Consider the following 6,205-nt stretch of genomic DNA (forward strand, 5'->3'; position numbering starts at 1 on the left):
GTGTCCTTTTTGTCTTGTTGGTTGTGAGTTTGTATGTTGCGGTAGATTTGGAATAGAAAGTCTATAAAATTAGTTACATAGGAAGATAAGGAAGAATTTAGGAGGTATTGTGTTGGGAATATATGATGAAAATATATTGTACATTCAAAATTTATAATCAAATCAAAGGAAATATCTCTTCATGCATTAGAGGTTTAAATGTTTTGCATCGATTATAGCTTGTTTAAAATGAGGCCCTTAATGACTTGTGACAAAAGCAAAATTTCAGTTTCATCTTACAATTGTACTCAAAATCTTTCAGTTACTATTAAATTCTTTACACCCATTGTACCATCTCAAGATTTAAAGAAATTCCACAAAGAGGATTCAGTGCTCATTTAATTATCCAGAATTACTCTGAGATCCAGGAAATTTGGCTTCCTTACTCTGGGGATCCTGGAACCTTTGTCATTACAGGTTGTTGATTTTTCCTTCTTTTTGTTTTTTAATTGTTAAGTCAATTCTGGTATTAATAAATATGAGGCAAATTCTCTACCACTCAACACTCAAACACAGGCCTTCTAGTTTTACTCTGATATGCTATACATAAATTCTTTAAGGGTAAAATTAAGATACAATTTTGCATGTTTATTCCTTTCTTCATGCATTTTATGAATATTGAGACCAGAATGAAATGTATTTCAAATGTATTTGAAGACTTAAACAACCTCTCCTGGTGTAATGACAATAATGTTGCATCATAATCTAAATGAAATCTAACAGTTCTTGATGCTTTAACATGAAGTTTTAAAACTTATTTTTATGCTATTTAGAGACTAGGTAATCTATGTGAAAATTAAATTTTCTTTCCAATATCCACCTGATATGTTAAAAATGTTCATAATATAATTGTCCAAGGACATCTGCTCTACTATTGCAACACATAAGTATCTGGAACCTTCCAGACATCGAAGGAATGTTCTGATGCTTCCTGTCAAATTAATGCTCATTATGCCCTTATGATACCCTGTATTTGCTGTGGAAGACTTTATGATTTTATTGAATAATTATATACGGAAATAAAGATAATGTGCTTTCATAGTTTGTGCAATTAGTTTCTTTAACCTCTACAATTTGGACCAAACAATTTTGGTTTGTACAACCTCCTTTTCATAAGCAGTACTGATTCTAAAACATTTAATTTTTCTCCACATTGCATAGTCTGTATTTTCTTAACAATTCACATGTCTTATTTTCAAACTAAATTGATTTTCCCCAAGATTTATTTATTTATTTATTTTGGTTTTATGAGAGAGGGTTTCTCTGTATTGTTTTGGAGGCTGTCAGTCCAGCCTGGCCTTGAACTCACAGAGATCCACCTGCCTCTGCCTCTCAAGTGCTGGGATTAAAGGCGTGCGCCACCACCACCCGGCCCAAGATTTATTTTTAATATAAAAACTTTTGTATTGCAAGGACACTCACTATTATTTGTAAAATGTTTTTTAAAACTTTGTTTCAGGATTGATGAATAACATAACTTTTATTTTTTTGAGCTTAATGCCTTCTTGATGTCTCTAGATAATCAATTTTGTGTTTCTGTTTCCAGGCTTGGTTTTTATCATATGTGATGATATGAGTGGTCCAGATTGGTTGTTCAAAGATCGTGCAAAATTTTGTCTATGAAAATACTCTGATTTTTCTATCTTCTATTCTGATAAGATTAGTTAGTTGAATTCAAACTAGGTAATTAATCTATGTTCTCAAAATACGTTTCATTATTGTTGTGAATTTCAGCAAGATATTCCTCAGGATATCTGGAAAATGGAGCAGATGACTTACCAAGAGCTTCCACAGAATATGAAAATATGGGAAAACAAGATGGTAATGCACAGCCTTCACTTGTAAGATCATTGGGCAGCGGTTTCCTTAAAACATGACAACAGATACCTTAGTCAAATAAAATCACCTACTTAATTCATACTAAAATGGAATAAAAAATGTGATGCAAGGCAAAAACAACTTTTATGCAAATTATGATAAAATGTCAGTAACAGCTGACTTTGATTTTATTGCCTTAAGTTTTTAATAAATTAATGCTTATCTAGTAAATTCACACATTTTTACCTTCCAGCTATTTCTCCAAATATTCCTATGCCAGAATCCTTAGCAAGTTTTGTGTGGCTTCAATTCTATATTATTGGTAAAGACATTCCATATTGTGCATTTGTGTGTGTGTGGGCGGTCTGTGTATATTTGTTACGGGTTGCTTATATGCCTATGTGTTTAGGACAGCCCCATGCAATTATATAACCTACTATAGAGTTTATAGGGTTCATTTCTGGAAAGACATATGATTTGTCTTTAGAAGTAACTGACAACTACAGATATCCATCTAGGAGTTGAGCATTATGAGGTCTCCTTCATCCATAGTTGCATTTCATCTGCTGTTTATATCATGCATGAATTTTTTCAGAAATAACATGTTTCAAATATCACGTTGGCCTCAGCCAAGTCATGCATAGAATTTGCTGTGTACACTCATTTCAAAATCTATCAGCCCGACTTTTGCTATTTTTAATGAGCCTTAGTTTAGTGTTGTGCACGAGTGCCATAGGCACATTATGGTCACTCTCTCCATTTTGATCACTTGTAGATATGTTCAATAAGTCTATGTGCTGCATAAACAAACTTCTTTAAAGAAAAATGAGACTTACATTTTTTTGTAGATGTAGTCACGACTATAAGAATCCTATTTAGAATCCAGGTACTACATTGTATTAAGAAAGTACTTGTAGTAGATGAGCCCTAGGGTCTGAGATTTCTCTGTCCATGGGAATTTGACTAGGATTCCTGTAACAGGAAGGAAGTGTTTCTAAGTGAACCTAAAGGCTAATGAGACAGCTGTTGGTTTCTCCAAAAAAAATGCCACTCTCAAACCATGAAGGGAAACCTTACCAGGGTCATTGGATCTTCTTGTGTATCATGAACTGCTGGTGGCATTAATGATGCTTATCTCCCTTCGTAATTATACAATGTGTTCTCATAGTATGAGAGCAGATTTCCATGTCAGTTATAGCTGAATTCCTCCAAATCCTGGGTCACAAATATGTGTCTTGAGCAATCGAGTTTTTAAGTAAAAATTTGAGTCATTTCACTGAAAGAGGTTCAAGTATTTCCAATTCTTGTTAAATGTCTTTCATTTATGTTTCTGAATGTGTGTAAGTATGTGTTTGTGTGTGTGTGTGTGTGTGTGTATCAGTGTGAGCACCTGATTAATGTTCTCTATTCTATGACATCTGTAAATGTAGATTATATGTATCTTGTTCATTTGTGTGAGGTGTATTCGTGTATTCATTTCTGTATGAACTGGTCAAATATTTGGTTATCTTGAAACTTATGACATGTAGTGTCTATACAGGCAATATAGTGGTATTTCTAAACCTATGTCATTTTTTAAATATGTAAGTGTTCATTTTCTAAATATATCTAATTGAAATCTTTAATTAGAGTAATTTTCTAAATTCTAATTATGAATGAATTTCCATTAATGGCACAGAATGTTGTGTATCTAATTGCTGTTTTTATTTTTAAATAAAATAAGATTTTGTCAGAAGAAATAGAGTTAGAAACAATATCAGATTTCAAACTGGAAAATGAAGATGTCTCTGATACAAATGAAGGATATGAAAACTTGATATATACTTGATTAAATTCTCATTTCTCACTTAATACTGTTTGGCTTAATGATCTTACCATAGGACAAAGTAAAATATATTTCAGGCTACTATATGCACTCAATAGATGAGAAATTTAACATTAAAATGAATTCTTAGAGTCCAGTCACACAGCTAAAACTTTTATTTTGGTGTTCAGTAAATAATTATGTGATTATGACTATGGTATGTATTAAGTTCTTTGCATGATTCCTGAAATAGAAGATATAGAATTCAGGATTTCAGAAATGGATTCATTTCATAGAGTTGACTCATTTTGCAGACACAAAATTTGTGATCTGATGATTATACTCACTCCTGTCAAGGAGCAATATTTTCATCATGGTCATCAGATTATTTCAAAGTCCTCATTTGAGGAGATAATATGGTCCTGTAATTACCTGAACTGCCAAAAATGAAAGACATTTTCTTTGTAGTATGCAGGCTTAATTATGAAGGAACAACTCAAATATTTTCAAAATTCAATGATAAAATCAACTATTGCCGCATTCTTGTCCAAAGTCCTTAATTCCTTGTTAGGAATTGTGTCAATGTAGAGAATTCAAATAGATTTATAATACTTTGGATTTCCTTTTTCACAGTCTGTTCAGAGACACACCACCATATTATTTGCTCCATGAAGTGTACGGGCATTCTGAACACATTTTTAATGTTGTAAACCTACACAAATCTCCATTGTGAATATCTACACTATGTTGAGAAATTAAGCAAGGAGTATTCCAGAATGACACCTATGCTATAATGATAGAACACGAAAGAAGCAAAAATCAAACATTTTAGTTTTAATTGATATTTTAGAAAAGAAAATGTATAGTAGTTCGGGGTGTTTATGGAAGATTGTCATTAATCCATGGCAGGAGTGAGAAAGGCAATTGGTCGCCAGATATCTAAGTATGAACGGTAACTTGATTTAGAAGATGAGTGTGAGTCCATTCACTGACTGTCAAATAGGATGGCATTACTAGGCAAATGGAATTGTGGACAGCATCTTCTCATAACTTGTAAAATTCATAAATGATTAGAAAGGAATATTTGGTCATTCTAGTAAAAATGTAGAAGAAATGGTGAAAATGTGTTTGGGGAAGATTTCTATTCCCTGAGATTTAGTTCTTAAGTTTCCAGTGTGCAATCATTCTGCTTATTAGTGTCTTATAGAAGTTATGAGACTTCCCCAATATCTGAATGTCATTTCTTAAGTGAGACTGGAACTACATGAGGGGCTGAGACTGCTGCCTTGCGGGGGTCTAGAGGAGAGGCAGGAGGTAGAACGGGGACATTTTTGAAGAGTCGAGGCTGGCTTGCATCCACTCAGCTCTTGGGGCTTCTCGTATTTCTTCTTCCTCCTTGGGTGCTCATCAACAGATATCTTCAGGCACCTTCTTGGGATGCTCATATGACCTGCGTCGGGGGAGCCTCTTCACAATCACTCCTCCACTTGGCAGGCTCCTGCGATTCCTTGTTATCCCAGTTCATCTTCTGCTCCATGAGCAAGGAGCCAGGCAGGTTGGAGGCAAACTTAAAGCCAGGACCTTGCTTTTGTTTTCTGGTCTTGCCAGCATGGTAACACTTCAGATACTCCCAGCAATTGGGAAGTTCTTTGTTGACCACACCCTCTGATTCCTTAATCTTAAGGCATCCTGGGTGGATGATCTCATTGCAGATGGAGCACTCCATGAGCATGAAGTTAAACTTGCCTTCCTCCTTTTCTGCTGTATCCTCCTTCCCTCCCTCGCCACACACAAGGCACACAGCGGTGTGGGGCAGCATTGTTGCGATGCACTGCAGGATGATGCCACTCTGCTTCATGTACCTGGGGCCTCCAGAGTTCTTCATATCCTTGCAAAATCGGCACTCTAGGCAGTCCTTCTGCAGGCAGGCCTTGTGCTTGCGGCATTGTATCCTGTGCCTGCGACCTCCTGTTGTCGTTGTATTAGCACCCAAAGTCACCTCTGAGGCTGGGCCCAACTTGCAGGGGTTGTGCACGGCCTCTGATTCATAGTCGTCATCCTTGGCACTGGAAGGACATGGCCATGACTCATGGTAGGCCCAGACTTGCTAAAGCTGGCATGGCTGGAGAGCCACCATGGCCTGCAGGTCTAGGGTTAAGGTTAAGTTTAGGCATTCTTCCGTGTTGTCTTGTGGTTCACAAGATTTTTAGTTTCATGTGGTTCCTTTTATTACGTCTTGGAATTTACTTGGTAGTGTTTGTACAACCAGTATCCTGTAGAGAAAGTCTTTTGTTGTGCTAATACGTTGATCATTATTCTGTATCTTTCTGCCTTTTTGGTGGGATACCTGGTTCATTGGAAGTTGAGTATTGTGCAGAGTTTGATATAAGAATCAGATTTTATTCATGTACCTACAGCTGTCCAATTTTACCAGGACCCTTTGTTTTCTATAATGTGAACTGTTGGCCTCTTTTCCAAAAATAAAGGGAATGTAAGGCTATGGGATTTTATATGTATCCTACATTATCTGACACTGATGAATAG

At 35.7% G+C, this 6,205-nt stretch overlaps 1 pseudogene; it reads right to left on the reverse strand.

Moving 5' to 3' along the window:
• The window catches only part of LOC121136435, a 213,022-nt pseudogene extending 207,295 nt beyond the window's left edge, over nt 1–5,727 (reverse strand).
• Between the last annotated feature and the right edge of the window lie 478 nt (nt 5,728–6,205).

The sequence above is a fragment of the Mesocricetus auratus genome, unplaced genomic scaffold (assembly GCF_017639785.1).
Source record: "Mesocricetus auratus isolate SY011 unplaced genomic scaffold, BCM_Maur_2.0 Super-Scaffold_100123, whole genome shotgun sequence".
Taxonomy (NCBI): domain Eukaryota; kingdom Metazoa; phylum Chordata; class Mammalia; order Rodentia; family Cricetidae; genus Mesocricetus; species Mesocricetus auratus.